Source organism: Paroedura picta, chromosome 11 (assembly GCF_049243985.1).
Source record: "Paroedura picta isolate Pp20150507F chromosome 11, Ppicta_v3.0, whole genome shotgun sequence".
Classification (NCBI taxonomy): domain Eukaryota; kingdom Metazoa; phylum Chordata; class Lepidosauria; order Squamata; family Gekkonidae; genus Paroedura; species Paroedura picta.
The window spans coordinates 43,765,034-43,784,969 of record NC_135379.1 but is presented as its reverse complement, the minus strand read 5'-3'; the positions used below and the strand labels follow the sequence as shown (position 1 = coordinate 43,784,969).

The 19,936-nt window shown below is 48.3% G+C and overlaps 1 protein-coding gene across 3 annotated transcripts in view; it reads right to left on the bottom strand.

Moving 5' to 3' along the window:
- The window catches only part of ELMO1 (engulfment and cell motility 1), a 319,611-nt gene extending 303,616 nt beyond the window's left edge, over window positions 1-15,995 (bottom strand). For 2 of the 3 annotated variants that reach the window (XM_077302738.1, XM_077302743.1), the window contains exon 1: window positions 15,771-15,995. The gene's annotated coding sequence lies outside the window, so the exon portion shown is untranslated. Of the gene's footprint in view, window positions 1-4,831; window positions 4,933-15,770 lie in introns of those variants that run through there. The other variant, XM_077302739.1, reaches the window with a different exon arrangement.
- Window positions 15,996-19,936: the final 3,941 nt, after the last annotated feature.

The following is a 19,936-nucleotide window of genomic DNA, read 5'->3' as shown; positions in this document are numbered from 1 at the left end:
CAGCAAATGTTGAGCCCGAGGGACTATTCATAGGATAACAAACCACTGAGGAAGAGAACAACCTTGAACACGGACCATGGAAAAAGAAAAAAAAATGTGTTTATCCGGAACCCGTTATAGTTTATGTTTGCATGTTATAGATATGAAGGCAATATCTATAAAATAAACTGGAATAAGTATAACCAAAAAGATTACATTTTTGTACCAGCCAACTGACTGAATTTTTTCAATTTGGGTTACTCCGTTCGGCCAGCCCTCTTTTGTACAAAATCATCTAGAACTCAATGAGGCGAGAACGTGCTGGCAAATAACAACTGCAGAAACAGTCTTAGTGAGTTAATCCTACAGATGGGCTTCACAGCAGAGACCTGAAAACCTGTTTTATAATCCTCAAACTCTTAGTCTCACCTTTTATCCTGAACTGTTTGCTAACTGTGGAGGCCAACCACAGGTCTTCCACCAGAAGAGGAGAGTGGAGTAATCAAGGTTTGGGTCACCAGTGTTGGCCAACGGCTGCCTCATCCGATGGACAACTGGTTAGCCGCCCAACAAATATCGGAACACATATTTTGAGTCTGCTGCTCAAAAAAGGTCAGAACACCCATTCAGCATTTAGTGAGCCTAAAACCGTCCTTTTCCTGCAAACGTCTATGCTTTGCATACCCATCCCCCAATTCTTTAACGTTCTGTGTCAACTTCCTTCTCCACTCACCGCTCCTAGTGGTTAAAGGCCACCAGTTACAACCAACTGTGAAAGCAGAGTTCCTTGTAACAGGAAGCATTGGGCAAGCAAAACGGGCCCAGCAGCACTATGAGAAGTGCATTAAAATTTGTCAAATAGGCTTCCCCCCAGCCCATCTCCAAAGCTCTACCTGGTTATCACTGAGGAATAAGATGGCAGAAGAACAGTAGATGCATCACCCATATTTAAAATAAATTAGCAACCTTTGTTTAGTAGGGAAATTAACCATTACTTTGCTGTTTGTTTTCCTCTTAGGTCATATCACAACCCTGATAAGTGCCCAATGGCACAATCCTAAATAAAGGCACTTAAGCCCATTCATTGAAGATGTAACTCTGCTTGGGGTCATACTGAAAGCCGCTGAAATCACTGGATGTATGTTAGGACACTGTAGGATTGCAGACACTATAAAGAACGTAAACAAGACTTTGGGTCAATGTGTTCCCGTCCTGCAGAATTTCTGCTACCTCTTTCAGCTTCAGATCTTTTTGGCTCTTCAACATCTATTTATTTATTTGCATTTCTATACTGCCTTCCCTTGTGGCTCAAGGCAATTTACAGATGGGTAACAAAGTACAGATAAGCTTGGTAATTGTCAACAGCTGTAATGTCAATTTTAGCAGTTATAACAATAACCATAGCATAACAGCATGCTCGATAACGGTATCAACAGAATTAAGTGTCCACAACATGTTTCAGGTGGTATTCTTTCTGCAGTCCCAGAGAGTGTGTTTGTCTGGACAAGAGGGGTGTGGAGGCCCAGAAGATGTTATCATTTGACCAAATGCCTGGTGGAAGAGCTCTGTTTTGCAGGCCCTGCGGAAACTGTGATGGACAGGGCCTGGATCTCCTCTGGGAGCTCATTCCACCAGGTGGGGGATAGGATAGACCAGGGGTAGTCAACCTGTGATCCTCCAGATGTCTATGGACTACAATTCCCATGAGCCCCTCATGGGAATTGTAGTCCATGAACATCTGGAGGATCACAGGTTGACTACCCCTGGTACAGAGAACGAACTGGCCTGGTTAAGGCCAGATGTGCTTCCTTAGGGCCAGGGATCTTTAGCTGGTGGTACTGGCTGAGCGTAGCTCTCTTGGGAGAGCATCTGTCCTAAATGACCATAAGGGGTTTGATTCAAATGAGTAGCCATGTTGGTCTGAAGTAGCACAATAAAATCAGAGTCCGGTAGCACCTTAAAGACCAACAAATATTTATTCAGGGCGTGAGCTTTGGAGTGCAAGCACTCTTCCTCAGACTATGAACTCCTTACATGACAGGGGACATAAGAGGTTTAAAAAAGACCTTGAAAATTCAATCCAAAGTCACAATCTTCTGAAGACAAGAGACCTGAATTCTGTAGGAAGCTCACCTATTAGAGCAGGCTTTCTCAACCAGTGTTTCCTGAAACCCTGAGGTTTCTTGAAGGCCTTGGAAGGATTTCCTGAATGGGTAGGAGTTATTTAATTTTGGTGACCCACCTTCCACTCTCAAAATGGACAGTGAAGGGCCTCGAAGGGGTGGGAAGGGGAGGGGCCTTGTTATGGGCATGTACATAACTATGCTTCCCAACCATATTCTGCATAATTGTGCCACTTCTGCCGTTTCACAAAGCTTGAAGAATATTTCAGAGGCTTTCCAAGGGTAAAAAAAGTTGAGAAAGGCTGTATTAGAGTCAAATCGCTGTTTCAAGCAGAGCTCAGCAAGACACAAGATGAGACAGGGAGTTGGGTTTATAACAACAGTTCTTATTAGGTTTCGGTTTCCAGCTGAAGCCATGATGGTTGCTATGAAAACCAATGTGTGACAACATACTAGGTAACAGTGCAAAGGCAAGGACAGATTCAAATGAGAACAATAAAACCAGAGCATATTCTAGCATATATGCAGGAGTGATGACAACATACTTTTCAGTTTATGCTGCATCTGTTTTCTCAAAGTATATTTTTTTGTCCAACATTACCTTTAAGCACCAACAAAGATTTATTCAAGGCATGAGCTTTTGTGTGCAGGCACGCTTCCACAGACAATGGAACAAAAATCATAAGAGTACATATATAAGGAGGGAATGAATTAGTAACAAATTAGTAAACAGCATCAGAACAAATATGCAACATGATGACGAAGATTGGCTAGCTCCTTGCTGGAGTAACAAAATCTGCCCTTTGGGTTCAGTTGTCATTCATAAACAGATGGGTGGGCAATAAAAATGTTAAGGTTAGTGATTAGTGCCAGATGCTTTCCCAGTGTACATAAGCGATTCTTCTCTATGTTAAAGCGTGTGTCATATTCTAAAACCAAGGCTCTTACTCCACAATGAAGGTGACATCATTTGAATACCCATGCAGGGAAATTTTTGTTCACGGGTCACCAATACGACATCATGCCTCTTAAGATGCATCCAATTTTGGTTGCCAGTAAAATCCAGCTGCAAAAGTGAGAGCATTATCCAATGAGTGCAGAATGAGGGCTGGAACGAGCCTGCTGCACAACTGTTTTAGCAACTGGCGACTAATGCATTATACTTACTTTTTTCTACAAAGGCATCTGCATCTGGTGACCACTTTCTTCTCTTTTCAACTCTCCTTTGCATTTCTGAATTGCTGCAATGTGCTGTTTAAAACATCTGCAGAGCTTCCAATAGCACAGCGTTTTTGCACCATCCTTTTTCGCTGAGCCATCTTCCACCAACTCGTCACTGCCGAAAGACACCAAAAAGTGCTATACTGGTCTAGTGCCGTTGCACCCAACTGAGAACGTTCCCAAAAAATGTTCAAGGAAGATTGCATGGCGAAAACTATAGAAGCAGGGCTCTCTTTGAAACGGCCAGATAGATTCAGAGACAGCTCATTACAGAATGAAATTGGCCGCCTGAAACCTCCATCCCTGTTTGGATTTACTCGGGGACAACGGATAACAACATCCGGTTTACAGCGGCAATATGTAAGGGGCCAGGGAGTAATAAAAGATGAAAGAATCCCAAATGGTGCAGCAGAACCCAACAGCGGGTTATATACAACTTGGTTGGGTTTTGGAAGGTGTTGCCAGCAAAAGGTTTTAAACCAGAAGGGATGAAAAACTTCTGCACGTCAAGGTGAGAATTGTAGCAAAGGAGACAGAACCATAACTACTACAGCTGATGACTGAAATATCTGGAAACGGGTGCCCCTGAATATTTTTTAAAATCCCGTACCTATCGCTTATTCACAAAGCTTCCGACATGCAACGCTGTTAACACAAACTTTGCACTTCCAGTAGCGCCCTTTGGAGAGCCTGACAGAGAAAGTTAAATGGCAGATAAGGTTACAGCTTTTGCAATAAAATGTAGTAGCCTCTTAAACCAGGATTTGTTATATAATACGGACATGGCTGGCTTCCTCCTCCTAAGAAACGTTTAGCATTATGTGGCATTTAATTCCCACCAACAGGCTAACTCTTGAATATTTATTGTGGCAGAGCGGGGGGCGGGGGGGGAGGGGAGGGGGGGGCAGAAGAGAAAAGTAGAAAGTGAATCAATCAGCAAAACTGCAGTTGTTTTGCAGTCCACTTTTCAAGCAGTGTTAACACCCTTCTAAACCCACTGGCTTCAGGGAAATTAGAAGGGCGAAACTCTTAGGGCTGCACCATAACTGCATCTTCTTCAGTATATTTCTCTTTCATCACCACCTTGTCGTCATTTTCTTCAAAAAAAAAAAAAGTGGAAGTAGCACATTCAAAATGGGGAAAGTTTTAGTCAGAAGACTACTGGCTACCACTCACACTTTTGACTAGAGATAAAGTTCTCCGGATGAGTCCTCAACAAAAGCTTCGAGCACAAAGTTAGCCCCAAAGATCTGAACTACCACCATACTCTACCTGCATGCACTCAAAAAGGGCAGTGCAGGAGGTGCGTACCTGAGTTTAGAAATATGCTGTTCTCACACACAGAAGAAATTATTTCATGGCCATCAATGCCTGGTGCAGAGAGAACAGAGCCACCAGAAGAGCTATCGGAAACACTTTAAAACACATGGTATCTTCTTCAGAATACCATTCGCAATCAGCCACTTCAACCTTGTCACTCGGCGATAACCAATGGCTCCCCAACATACCAGCCAAGGAGGTCAGGTCTCCCACTTTGGCAAGAGTCCTCTTTTCACCCTCTGCCAAGCTGTCCATGCCACAGCTCAGCTGGGCAACAGCGGAACACTGCAGGGTGAACTGAAGAGGCAAATGATGTCACAGGAGAACCATGACATCACTTCTGGCACAACACAGAAGTGACATCACTGCTTCAGGCAGCACTACCGTTCAAACTCTATGGTTAAACTATAACGTTTGGGCTGAACGCAAGAGCGTTTCTGGTGGCATCAAGACATCCCAGGTCCAGAGTCCCTCTGCAAAGGGGAGCCTCTCCCCAGCTGGCAGCCTCGGCGATTCAGTGGCTCCTCTGAGCACCATTCCCTAATGCAGCACCCACTGTGTGTTTCGGGAAATGGAGCAATGCCATTGTGATGGGCAGGTGAAAGAGCTGCCACTGCAGGAAGGGGAGGATTGCAAAGTTGCCAGCCTCCCTGGCGTACAGGCCTTGAGCCAGGCGTGGAGATGAAGGGCTGATCCCCTCCCACTAACCCACCCACCCCCACCTCCACAGCCTCCATGCTCTCATCCCAGCACCTGGGCAGCCACTAGGAAAAGAGCCAGCTAGCTGCAAAGCGGAGCGAGCAAAACCATCTCCACCACCACGCCCCAGGCAAAGAACAAGCAGGCTGGAGGATGAGGGGGAAGCTGCTTCTGCCCTTTCTCCACAACTAGCTTCTTCTCTTCCAAAAGCCTTGTCCCTCATTCTGGCCACAGAGCAACGGGACAGCCAGGGAAGTCCAGCTTCTCACTCCATATACTCCAGGGCGGTCTAAAGTTTCACAGCGGTGGGAAGAGATGACCCAGCATTCCGATGGAATCTGGGAAATTTTAAAACATTACGGCCATAGATTTCCACTTGATAGCTATGGAACGATGCACTTTCAAAATCAGGCGGCTTATTATATTGAAATACACCGACTCAAGTGAAGCAGATTTAGGAAGTGACAAGCCAAAATGCTCTGAAGGTCTTATCGAAATAATCGCAACATGTCTATGCTATTAGTGAAGGGATGTTTTGGAAGAACTCTGTGGGATGGTCTTAATTAGGCCGCAAGGCAGCTAATGTTTCCAGATGTTCCCTAATTTTAACGGCTTCCCTTGTGCGGCAACTTCAAAGGGCCACAGAACAAAAAAAGGGCATCCCGGTTTTCCAAATTCTGCCGTGTGCCTTCATTTTTCAGTTTCAGACCCAGCCATCCCCATCAGCCAACATTATCTCTCTCCCTCTCTCTCTCTCTTCCTTAATCACGGAATTTCTGTAAAATGACTGGGAGAGGTGGGGGAAATCCATCATCAAATCTGACGCTCAGCATGGAAAGCATGAGATCACATCCTAAGGAACTCTCCATCGGCAGAGCCTCATGGCAAAGAAAACACGTGAGCTCAAACAAACTTCACAATCCGAGAGATTTCAGTAAACAGAGGGCGGAAGGAAGGGTGGGACAGACACCAGACGTTCGCACAGAGCTTTGCCACAGAGACTGCCGGGAGGAAGTGCCTTTGCAGGCAGCATTGTTTCAACTCCACATCAACGGCCTCCTTGTCTCCAGGTCCTGAAAGACGGCATGCAACAGCAGAATACATGCCAGGCAAACAGCCTAAAGGTGGAGGGGGGGAATATCTCCCCACCCCAAAGCACACAGGTTATATGCATCACTAAAAGGCATGCACATATCACAGGCTATGACACACACACACACACACACACCCCATTTCCTTCAGGGTTATTCTGCTGATTGACAGGGCTCCCAGACTGCAGCCATCAAGTGTGAGATACACACCATAATATTTAATTATTGGATTATTTAGTTATTTGGATTTTTATGCCGCCCATTCTTTGCCACTCTGGGCGGTTTACACTGTATAACTTTACATAGAACATTATATAGTCTATAACAATGTACAACTTTCAATAAAACATTATGGCAGTCAATGCATCGTGTAATTTTCAATAATCATTCTAACAATCTATGGCAGGGGTAGTCAAACTGTGGCCCTCCAGATGTCTGTGGACTACAATTCGCATGAGCCCCTGCCAGCGAATGCTGGCAGGGGCTCATGGGAATTGTAGTCCATGGACATCTGGAGGGCCACAGTTTGACTACCTCTGATCTATGGGAACATTTATAACAAATAACAAATAACAACAACCAGTCTGTTGCAATACTTTCAGGAGACAACCTGCATGGCAGCGGTTGTTTTTAAGGCTATTGTAAGATTTCTTGTTGATTCATATAGTGTAGGCTGAAATAAACAAATTTGGGGTTTTCCCACCTGGTTAGAATGTGTAGATGTGTAACTCTTCCGCCAGGCATTTGGTTGAGGTCGACCGAAACGAACAACATCTACGGGGTCCCCTGAACCTCTCCCCATGAATCAAACATCCTGAACCAACGAACCACAGGACCGTTAAAATGTTGAGGTTATTAATCACTGTTCTGTTATTGACGGGGCTGTTGAGTTATACTATATTGTTCCTGTTCCCTTATGTTTCATGTAAACTGCCCTGAGCCTCAGGGGAAGGCAGTATATAAATGTAATAAATAAATTAAAATCAATCAATAAAAATAACAGACTTTGTCTTGTTCTGTCTGATGCATTGGAAAGCTCATATGTTTCTTCAACAATTGACTTCAAGGTCTGCTTTAGATAGGATGGGGCATCACTGTTCAAATGGCATTCATTCTCAAATCTCCAGTTGAGTGGCTAAGGATTCAGGGAAGGGGGCCCCGAGTTCCCACAGCGAGCTGGAATGGTGGGTGCGCTGTCAATTGGACATGCTACTATCTGTATGGTGGCTGTATGGTTGAACCTGATGTATCCATACCAACAGGGGTTTGTCCAGAAGGAAGACAGAAAGACAGGAGGAGAATAGATGCTTTCGAATTATGGTGTTGGAGACGAATGCTGCGAATCCCATGGACAGCCAAAGTTACCAACAAGGCAGTTTTGGAGAGGAGCAAATCAACTATGTCATTAGAAGGCAAGGTATTATGGCTGAAGCTCACTTATTTTGGACACATCATGCGATCAGACTCATTAGAAAAATCATTAATGCTCGGCATGGTCAGCGGCAAAAGGAGACGTGGTCGCCAAAGGATCTGCTGGCTCGACACGATCAAAGCCGATACAGGGATGACCATGAACCAACTAAGAGAAGCAGTCAGAGACAGGGGCACATGGCGAAGTCTTTCCTATAGAATCGCCGAGGGTCAGACATGACTGAACGGATAGCATCATCATAATCTCCAGAACGAACAATCAGGGGTAGTCAGAGTTCGCTGGCAGGGGCTCATGGGAATTGTAGTCCATCGACATCTGGAGGGCCGCAATTTGACTACCTCTGGTAATGTAGCTCAGAAAACTCACCCAGTTTTATTTCCAAATTCCTGGGTGAAGGTTGATCAACAAATGGTAGGAAGGAGAATGAATCAGAAGCCCTCTTTTATTGCTGAAGCCAAAGCCATTACAACCAAACAAACCAAAACACAGAAATGCACATCACGGTGAGTGACAAGTAACCACAGCTTCACTCTGTCCACAACACATGGTGAAAATAAAGTAAAATCAATGAACGAGTTCTAAAACATGGCTAAAATTTACTGCTACAAAATGAAACAGATGTGATAAAATAAAAAAGAAATATGAACAAGCTACAGTGAGGATTCCTCAACCATGCTAGAAACAGACCTTTTCCTAATAATTATAGCTGAGGAGAGGAACTCAGCAACCACCAAGGTGACAGGAAGGAACAGATCTGCCACAAGAAATATTATTTTATCTTCATCAGAACCAGAAATGGAAGTCAATATGGTGTTCAGCTTAATTCAAATAATATCATTGTATAGGAGGCAATACAAGACGTAATCTGCTACTTGGTTAAGCTCACAAGGGCAAAAGCAGCAATCGGGGGAGATCCAATTAAATTTGCTGTATGCAAATGCTGAAGGTGGTTCTTAGATGGACATGAGTTAGATCATTTAAATCAGGGATAGTCAACCTGTGGGGGCCTATGAGAATTGTAGTCCATGGCCATCTAGAGGGCCACGGTTTGTCCACCCCTGTCTAGACGGCTAGATGGAATCCCAGTTTTAACACGGCAGAAGTGTGTGTCCTCTCTGAAAGACTTCCAAGTATTTTAGACAAGCAGCTTGCCACACTGTACTTATAGCAAATCATTGGTCTACAGCAGGGGTAGTCAACTTGTGGTCCTCCAGATGTCCATGGACTACAATTCCCATGAGCCCCTGCCAGCAAATGCTGGCAGGGGCTCATGGGAATTGTAGTCCATGGACATCTAGAGGACCACAAGTTGACTACCCCTGATTTAAATAGTCCAGGCTTTCTCATCCAGGGTTTCGTGAAACCCTGAGGCTTCTTGATGGCCCTGGAAAAATTTCCAGAAAGGGTGGAAGTTAACTAATTTTTAATATATATTTTTTTAATTTTTAAAAAACCTTAGTGGGTGATATGACCATATATGATCATATCAAGGCCCCCCTCCTCCAAATGGCTCTGAACATTTTTCAGGCTTTGAGAAACCCCACGAGTGACACAATCGTCTAGAACAGTGGTCCCCAAACTTTATTAGGCTGGGGACCGGCAGGGCATCGGGCCGCGCCCGCGGGGACTGCGCCCGCGCGGGCCACACCCACGCTTTGGGCCGCGCCCGCGAACCGCACCCATGGATCGGGCCGCACCCACTGATCGGGCCGCGCCCGCGGATTGGGCCGCACGGGCGCGGCCTGCACGGGCGTGGCCCAGCCCTGATTCCCTCTCCCCGCCCTCCCGCAGTAAGAAGCTTCCCGGGCCGCAAGCTTGTGGCCTGGGAAGTTTTTTACTGCGGGGGGGGGGGGCGGGGAGAGGGAGCCGCGGCCCGGCGCCATGGCCTTTGCGGCCCGGCGCCGGGCCGCGGCCCGCAGCTTGGGGACCACTGGTCTAGAATATGGCTGGTTAGCACAGCTGTGTATACGTCTACCCAGGGCCCCTCCCCTCCCCACCGTCTCCAGGCTCATCATTGGCCATTGGCAGAGGCAGATCAACATGACTACATGTCATCCAATAAACGTTGAATAAATTTTAAATTAATTGAAATTAATTTAATTAATTTATTATAAATTAATTGACTCCCACCCATTCAGGAAATCCTTCTAGGACTGTCAGGAAATCCCAGGGTTTCATGAAACTCTGGTCAAGAAAGCCTATTCTAGACGATTGTGCCACTTCCAAAGTTTCTCAAAGCCTGAAGAATATTTCAGGGGTTTCCCAATGGTAAAAACCTTGAGCAAGGCTGAAATAGATTAAGAAGGACCTGGCATGCTTAAGCCTCAGGAACCACCAGGAAAAATCTGTTTGAACCAGGTTCCTAACCAGGTTCCTATCATGGAGGCTCAATCCATGGACTCAGTCTTGAATTTTACAAAAATCTCAGGTTTTGATTGAATCGAGGGGAGTGGTAATTTATATAAATGCAAGACAGAAAACAAAGTAGACCAGCAATTCCTTTCCAAATAAAACTGAAAGCAGAGTTTTATTAGGTGAGCCTCAGGTTTTTGGCAAGTCTTAAATAGGGGAGGGGAATGACTGCAAGACGAAAACTCAGGATTTCATCTGACCCCCCTCCAAATTACACCAAAATGAGCACTTTGAGGGTCTCATCTGAAATCTGCAAAAGCACATATAGTTAGGCTGTATAGGTATGGTGGGGCAAATGAAATGCTTTTAAATTCCAGATTCTTTCCTTGGATTAACTATCAGGTATACTTTCTAAAAAATTTAATTCACTCTTCATAATCAACTACTTTTTTTCCTCTGGCACTGCGCTATTACTTATTGCAAACTGAACCGGAACTATGATGCTGTTTGCTCAGTATTCCTAGCCGATCCAAGTGAACTTTAAAAGTTGCAGCAAAAGGACTTAGCTACCCTATAGAAGATCTATGCATACTTTGGCCGCCATGAGAAGGAAGGACTCCCTGGAGAAGAGCCTAATGCTGGGAGCAATCGAGGGCAAAAGAAGAAGGGGATGACAGAGAAGAAGAAGGGGGCGACAAACCGGTCAGTCCTAGAGGAGATCAGCCCTGACTACTCCCTAAAAGGCCAGATCCTGAAGATGAAACTCAAATACTTTGGCCACCTCATGAGAAGGAAGGACTCCCTGGAGAAGAGCCTAATGCTGGGAGCGATCGAGGGCAAAAGAAGAAGGGGATGACAGAGAATGAGGTGGCTGGATGGAGTCACTGAAGCAGTCGGTGCGAGCTTAAATGGACTCCGGGGAATTGTAGAGGACAGGAAGGCCTGGAAGATCATTGTCCATGAGGTCACGGACACGACTTTGCAACTAACAACAACATAGAAGATGTACATCATCACACGGAGCTCCATGACTCAATACAACAGGCAGGTTTAACTATCAGACTCCCTCTGCTTCTTTTATTCTTTCCTTAACATACAATCATTCCCACTGAATTGCAGGCACACCCGGGTTCTAGCAATAGGATACAAAGGCTGGAAATGGGCAGGGTGGTTCAAAAAACTGACCCCCCTCCTCTTCAGAGATGTAAGACACTCAAGAAAAAATACTGGATGTAAGGCAAATGTAATACAGCAAACGGGAAAGCTACGCAGCGAGGCAAATTTATCAAAATTAATGGCAACATGTTTATTCATCCCCGAGCAATATACACTCAATTAGGCATTTTTCAGTTTAGAAACTAAAAGTATATAAGTAATCTGATATACTTTTAACAGTAAAAAAAAACATTTTTCTATAGCAGAGAAAAGAAAACTAAAGCAGTTCCCTCCTCTTTGCCCTCCCCCCTTTTTATTCTTGCTTGCTATATACCCCTATAAACTGTCCCAAGCCCACTGGCAGAGAGGGGCAGTATACAAGCTGAATAATAAATAATGTCCAAAGTTCATCATTCATCTCAAGGGTATATAACCTCAAGCCATAATTCTTCTGAGGAAGAAAAACCTGTAACACGCCCTGTTATCGGGCTGCGTCATCTTGAAAAGCTGTTTTAGTTCCAATGAAACAGGAAAGCATATGAAAAGAACACCAGCCTGCCTCCCCAGGGCCGTTTGGAATTTTTGTCCTTGTGTGATAATAAGCTTTGCAGAGATTTGTAACATAAAAAGCGCAACTATCTGGGGAGAGTTTGCTCCCCAAGGTTAGTTAAGAAATTATACGCTCTTCGGTCATTGCTGCCAAGGTAGCACAGAGTCCCTACTACAGACATCTTGCATTTCTGATCTAGGCCTTTCAAACAGTACAGTAAATTATCCCCAAAGTGCAAATGTTAACCACGGATATACAGGCCAAACCCTTTAGGTCAGGGATAGTCAACCTGTGGCCCTCCAGATGTTCATGGATTACAATTCCTGGCAGGGGCTCATGGGAATGCTGGCAGGGGCTCATGGGAATTGTAGTCCATGGACATCTGGAGGACCACAGGTTGACTACCCCTGCTTTAGGTGAAGAGGTAACAAGAACAGGGGGGAGGCGGGAGATCAACAAACAAAAATGACTTTCATGTACCAAAGTGGCCCAAACACTAATTCAGACAAGAAAAAGAAGAAGAGTTGGTTCTTATATGCCACTTTTCTCCATCGAAAGGAGGCTCAAAGCGGTTTACAGTCACCTTCCCTTTCCTCTCCCCACAAACAGACACCCTGTGAGGTGGGTGAGGCTGAGAGAGCCCTGATATCACTGCCTGGTCAGAACAGCTTTATCAGTGCTTTGGCGAGCCCAAGGTCACCCAGCTGGCTGCATGGGGGGGAGTGCAGAATCAAACCAGGCTTGCCAGATTAGAAGTCCGCACTCCTAACCACTACAGCAAACTATTAGCATTAAAAAGCTACATATAAACTACTAGCATAAAATGTAAAAAGCTACCTATAAAGCACCTTTCGAGAATGATACCAGGCTTTCTGAAGCCAGCACGGTTTCAAATTAATTTACTGAGCGTGGGTAACTTCACCATTCAATATTTAATAACAGGGAATCCATTCACAACATCTCTTCGCTTTGTAGAGGGCCAGCAAAGAGGCCCCTCGGCATGGGAGATACACATAACGGAATACATTCTGCATTAGCTGATGGCAAAGATGCACAGATGAAAATTTCAGCAGTCCCTGTGGTGGAAGGATTGGAGGGGGGGGGCAGAGGGAGAGAGAGGAAGCAGGGGGATTAGAGGAGCTGGGCAGGTGGGACTGGCAAAGCTTGTCCATAATGATGGAGAAAATTTTTCTAGCCTGGCAGAAAAAGAACATCCCGAATGAACAGCAAGGATGGGTCACCGCTCCACAATGGACACGATCCAGTGTACTTCACACAACAGACATTACCAACATCTTGTTTATTCTGGTTTACTCCACAGGAAACATTCGAACTAGTTGATGAGATTTACTCCCAAGGGAGTACGCACAGGCCTGCAGCCTGGTTTCCATGGATGTTCAGCCCATGCACAACTACCAAGGTAAAAAAGGTAAAGGTATCCCCTGTGCAAGCACCGGGTCATGTCTGACCCTTGGGGTGATGCCCTCCAGCGTTTACATGGCAGACTCAATACGGGGTGGTTTGCCAGTGCCTTCCCCAGTCATTACTGTTTTACCCCCCAGCAAGCTGGGTACTCATTTTACTGACCTCGGGAGGATGGAAGGCTGAGTCAACCTTGAACTGGCTGCTGGGATTGAACTCCCAGCCTCATGGGCAGACAGCTTCAGACAGCATTTCTGCTGCCTTACCACCCTGCGTCACAAGAGGCTCTTCTACCAAGGTAGAAAAACATAAAATGTTTGCCCCAAAATGAAAGGAAGCACCTAATGCATTTGCAAACATCTGATTCATACAAGTACACCACATAGGAAACCTGGAATTGCTACAGCTGCCTGGCTAGTATTTACTCAACGGCACACATGAAAATGTTTTCAAACATGCAAGCAAGCAAGCAGAAATATAAACATTTAGGATCAGAAGCAAACTCTTTTGACTCCTTTCATTTCAAGAACATTTGAGTCCTTTAAGGACCACTGAGTTTTATTCGAGGCATAAGTTTCCCTGTGTATGCAACTCTTTGTCAGATTTCATTTCCAGAGTTAAAGCTAAAGGATACCACCTCTCTCCCTTGACTTTCCTCAAGTCAGGCACTGCGAAGTTCAAGCAAACGATTTGGAACCCGGACTGCAAGAACAGGCCCCAAGGCAGCTGGCTCAGGTCACCCTATAATGATAGAGAGCAGGGTTGCTAGGAGATAATAAAGCGTCCTGCCAGGGACCGTCATGGTTTTGATACCGAAAGCTCAAAGATGAACATGTGAGAAAATTCTTCTCACTGCTGCTGTCCTCTTGACATCCGCCACTCCTGAAGTCCAGCTAGCTGCAGCAGAATTAAATTACACAAGTAACAGCAGGCAGGATCCCTCTTAAAGGGAGCCTTTCTGACTCCGTAACAAATTTAAGCATGAGCCCAGGATAGATAGCGCAGCTTGCAGTTCTCAGGCAACAAGGATTTCTCTGTCGATTTCAAATGCTGCCAATGAGTTTGTTACGCTTCCCTTTTGTTTGGGTTTAATTCCAGGGGGAAACATCACAAAGGAAATAAATATAGCCAAGTTGTCAATGAACCCAAACAAACAATGTCCATAGAAATAGCTTGTTCTTCCAGTTTGGTCCTTACAATTGTTAAACGCCAGGCTTATTTGCTGCTCACCTGGTACCTCTGGGGGTGGACTGGTCATTTCCATCTCAATGTGTGCAAAGAAGCACGCATGCCCACGAAAGGTTCCAACCCGCATAAAACTTTGCTGGCCTTACAGCTGCCACCATGGGACTGGAACTTTGTTCTGCTGTTTAGGACCAACAGGGCTCTCCACCCAAATCCCGCTTCTCTTTGGCCTCACTGGTCAAAGGAGCAATCCCATACTGGTCAGACAGGCTGGGCCTGCCTGCCAACTGCCAACCAGCTAATTCATTTTCCTTAAAAGTGGACCAGAGAACCCTTCACTCGTGTGCAGGTGGCAGCCTGGCTTGTTCCCCCCACCCCACCCCGGAGAGGGCGACCGATTGTTAATTATCCGGCTTCCAAGGCAGGGGAGAGAGAGAGAGAGCGCTGCCACTCGGACTTCCTGCCTGGGGCTCCAGCGGCCATGGAGGGCGATCAATCTGGGCATAACCTCATTTCCTAGGGGGGGCGGGGGATGAGTTCCCGCTCCAGTCCTCATCGCCGACCCCGGTCCTTGCAGCACTTGCAGCAGCAGTTGCAGCAGTAGCACCGAGGGGGGGGGGCGTCAGGTGCATGGGCCCTGGTGGGTGTGCGGCCGCGATGAGAGGGCGGGAAGGCCGCCCGGCCAGGCCGAGCCCTTCCTCTTCCTCCGAGGCGACGCTGTCGGGGCAGCCTCCTTCCCTCCCCGCAGGAGCCCCGCCGGGCCGGCCACTTGCGCCACGCGCTCCCCGAGGAGCTTCAGCCTGCCTCCGCTGCAAAGGCAAACGCGCATTGGCAGGCGCCCTCCCAAGTGCGCGGCGTGGGCCGGGGCGAGGGGTGTGCGCCACCTGCGCTGAACTAGTTCGGGCGGCGGAACAGGCGATCCCCCCCCCCGCCCCGGCTCGAACTCCGCAGCGCCCTCGGGCTGCCCCCTTGCCTTGCCCGGGCCGCCCCCGCCACCCACACTGGGCAACAACAGCAGCAAACCCACCTACCCCCCCCAGCCCCCGTCCCTCCCCTGGACGCCGCCGGGGTGCCCAAACTGGCTTCGCCTTGCGCCGCATCCCCCGCGCATCCCTCCCCGGGCAGGTAGCGCCGTTCCCGTTATCCCCCGACGCTCCTGCTGCAGGCAGGCAGGCAGCGCGATCCTCAGCGCCGTTGCCCCGCTCCCCCAGCCAGCCCCCGCCGCCGGGAGCGCCGCGTACCTTGTGCCGGGGCGGCCGGGGCCAGGCGAGCCGTCGGTGCGGGCCGGAGTGCGAGTGCCGCCCGCGAGGGAAGTGGGCGGCGAGGCGGGCAGGGGCAGGGGCCGGGCCAGCGCCGCCTCCCCTCGCCGGGCGCCCTTCGCCGCCGCCGCTTGTTTTGGTGCCTCTCCGGCTGGCGCTCGCCCAGCTGCAGCCTCCGCTCCGCCAAGCGCCGCGGCTGCGCCTCGCACTTCCTCTTCCCTCCTCCTCCTGCTGGCCGCAGACGCGCCTTGCAGCGGCAGAGGAGCCCTCGGGGGGAGGAGGAGGAGGAGGAGGAGTAGGAGACCGGCCGCGGCGGCCCAGGGACGGAAGGGAAGGAAGGATGGGCCGGGGCATCCCGCGGGGTCGGCTGCGGGCACAGGAGCGCACCCCTGCCATGCGATCCAGCACCGTCGTGCATGCGCTCCCGGATCCAGCTTGACTGTATTTACCCAAAAGTAACCCCCCCCCCACCATCACACACACACTCCCCAAGTGCGATGGGATTAGGATTGCCAGCCCCCCCTCCTCCCGTGGCCACCGGCAGAGAATCGCGTTGGCAGCCCCGGGATGGGAAACTCTGAGATTTGGGCGACCGGGGACCTCAGTGGGGGGTGCAAAGCCAGAGACCACCCTCCAAAAGGTCCCTTTCCTCCGGGGGAACTGCGCTCTCTCTCTCTCTCTCTGCAGTGTGGAGATAAACTGGAATCCCCGGGGAGAGGGGGTTTCGGCTCCCGCCGGGAGGCTGGCATCCCTAGATGGGACACAAACGTTGACGGCCGGGACCAGGAGGGAAAGAAAAAGTAGTTTTTAAGGTGTCAAACTTAGGAGCGCGTGCGAATGACAAAAGTGCCCGACGTTTTCCTTTGCAGCGTTAAAACGCAATTTTTAAAGAGGAGTGGGGGAGAGAGGGGGGCAGGAATTAGCAATGGTTAGGTGCCTCTACAAATGCAACCGCAATATTCCTTTGGAGAAGGGGGTCCTAGGCCCCTATCCGGGGGGAGGGGGTCCTGAGCCCATTGCTGTCCTCCAGTCTTAGCTGCCCTAATGTAATTGACCCACCGGGGACTCTCTTGACTGGTGTGAGGATTTGCCTGCAGTTCTGCTCCTGACCCAAGGAGGGCAGTGGCGAGCACAACCTCCCCCTTGCAACAACAGAAGAGGGCCCAGGTCTGGGGCACGAGGGTGGCTTGCCACTGAATTGTAACCCAGCCCATGAAGCTGTGCCTGGGCAACTCAGGGCAGGGCATGCCAGTCTTGGTGCTACTGCTTTAACCAAAAGAGGGGGGGGGGAGTTTGACTGCTGGTTATTGTGTTGGGTAGACTACCAGACAAAGATGTAGGGGAACTTTGGAATCCCCAATCTACCATGGAGTTTGCTGGGCAAGGATCCTCCTTTGAGGATCCTCATTTAAGCCACTTTGAGAGCCCTTTGGGTGGTAAAGAGCAGAAAGCCCAGCTCCCCTCTCTTCTTCTTTGTGCCCTAGGCCCATTATGCACACATTGGCTAATGCACTTTCAGTGCACTTTAGAAGTAGATTATCCTCTTCTGCACAGGACAATCCAGATGCAAAAGCACACTGAAAGTGCATTATCCGTCTGCATTCTCCAGTAGAGGCTAAAGAGACTTTTACAACAATATCACCCATAAACTAATGGCAGTGCAGTAGACCGAAAAGTAGTTTTGCCATTCCGGGAATTTGGTGATTTTAATGACCATGGGGGGGGAAGCCTTGTAAAGTGCTATCAAGTCCAAGCTGATTTATGATGACCCTGTAGGGTTTTCAAGGAAAGAGGCATTCAGAGTAGGGAAGTGCAGGGAAAGGGAACTCCAGAGTGCTTTTTGGGTTCAGAAGAACCCCCCTCGAGCCAGTGTAGGCTCTGCCAAAGCAGCAGCTTAGGCCAAGGCTTCAGCCGAAGTGCTTTGGATGTCTCTGAAATGCTTTGGCCATTGAAATTGCCCTGGGCCTCTTGCCTGCCCTTAAGGGAAGAGAGCGAGAGCCCCACCCTCACCGGCTCCCAATCTGGTCTGCCACTGCTGCCGCCACACACTCACTTGAGGCTGGCTGGTCACTTGGCCCCCATCCTGACTCAGGGGGAAGCTCTTCATGGCTGCCACCTCCCCCCCCCCCAAACTGGCTCTGGAAGAAAGAATGGGACCCTCCAAAAAGGAAGAATGGGAGGACAGTAGATGAAGGGCAGTGCTGCCTAAAACATCTGTTATAACTGCATGTTGAAATGATGATAATTGTGTACTACTTGAACCCCTCCTGTTGTGTGCATGTAGATGTAGGCATCTGTCCATGTTTGCATATTTTCTTTGTTGGGCCGATGTTGGGCCGATGGGCAAAGTAAGTGTGCCATTGGGGGAAGTGTCCTGCTGGACATTGGAGAGGGCGCACCTCCATGGCGCACTTACTTTGTGGTGCTCGATGGGAGAGGTGGCAGCTATGGAGAGCTTCCCTCCGAGTCTAGACAGGGGTCATGGAACCAACCAGTTATGGGTGAGGGTGTGGTGGCAGCGACCTGGGCAGGGAGTGGGCGAGGGTAGGGCTCTCGCTCCCCTCCCTTCAGGGAAAGTGAGAGGCCCAGGGTGCCACTCCATGCCCAGGGCAGGCAAGCACCAGGGCAAGCCAAAATGCACTGAGGCATGAGGAAGCACACCTTGGGCAGCTGCTTCGGCTCTGTCTTCCTGCAGGAGTTTGCACCTTGGACTGCTTTGGTCAAAAAATGTCCAAAGCAAGCCGGCCACTGCCTTCTTCTGCATAGTAACCCTGGAAGTCCTTGGTGGTGTTCCTTCCCAATACCAGTCAGGATTCAGGACTGACCCTGCTTTCCTTCCAAGATCTGATAGGCTAGGGGTAGTCAAACTGCGGCCCTCCAGATGTCCATGGACTACAATTCCCAAGAGCCCCCTGCCAGCGAATGCTGGCAGGGGGCTCCTGGGAATTGTAGTCCATGGACATCTGGAGGGCCGCAGTTTGACAACCCCTGGCAGTTCCTAAAAACTCAAAGTCTTCTCAAGGTATACGTTTAGTTCTAGAGCTGTACCACCTCACGATGGCAGAAGCAGGCAGATATCGTTAACTCTTCCTCCAGATCAGATCAGATCCATCTTCAAAGATAACTAGCACTTCACGGGTGGAAGCTGAGCGAAAACCTCCCATTCAATCCGGTGAGTTGTCATCAGAAGCAGTACAGACCAGAACCCTCAACGAAGCTCCAAATGTCAGTCTATTTATACCCGCACTTGTTCCTTCATTTCTCCTTCCATGATTAGTGCATTGTTATGAAATGTCGCTTCTTCTCTACAGTTGTTTGCCTTGGCATTGAGGTATTGATGGGCTCTTTTGCAAAAGCACCGTTCTCAGAGCTTCAAAAACACTGCCCGTGTTCAAGGCCAGGGAACTGCCTAGAGTTCAAAAATATCTTTATTTGCATACTTTAAAAAAAGATAATACAGAAGCATGAGTAACATTGTCACCGATCTCAGAACATGCTAGGGAGCCAGGTTTAATCTGTGGATTCCCCTCCCTGGTTAGGGAACAGTAGTGGTCTTTAGGCAAATCCCACACCTCTTTAAAGGCCAAGAGTTATCCAGCTGGCTTAGACATCTGGGCTGACCCTCCAAGTCAGTTTGTATCAGTTTAGCAGAATTCAGACCATACCGATTTACTGGAACACCAGTGCTTTGTAAGATCAGCCTGAAATTCTCAACAGATAGCTTTCCCCATCCCCAGGCAGACTTCGCCAACTACGTTACCATGTATTTGATCACTGGTGCATTTATATACCACTTTTGCAGAATGTGTTTAGAGTGGCTCGCAAGTAACACAAAACTGGGAAGAAATGTAACCAATAAAAGCACAACAATAAAGCAATTAAAATGACCGTGGCACAAGGTCCGAAAACACACATGCAAAACCCCAGTCTTTCAGGGCAGAATTTCCCAAGCAAGAAAAATTGTTCAACTTCCCTGAAATGGTAACAAAGAAGAAGTGCAGTTTTTGTACCCCACTTTTTACTACTCCAAAGAGTCTCAAAATGGCTTACAATTGCCTACCCTTCCTCTCCTCATTACAGATACACTGGGAGGGAGGGAGATAAGGCTGGGAGAATTCTGAGAGAACTGTGACTAGGCCAGGAGGCCT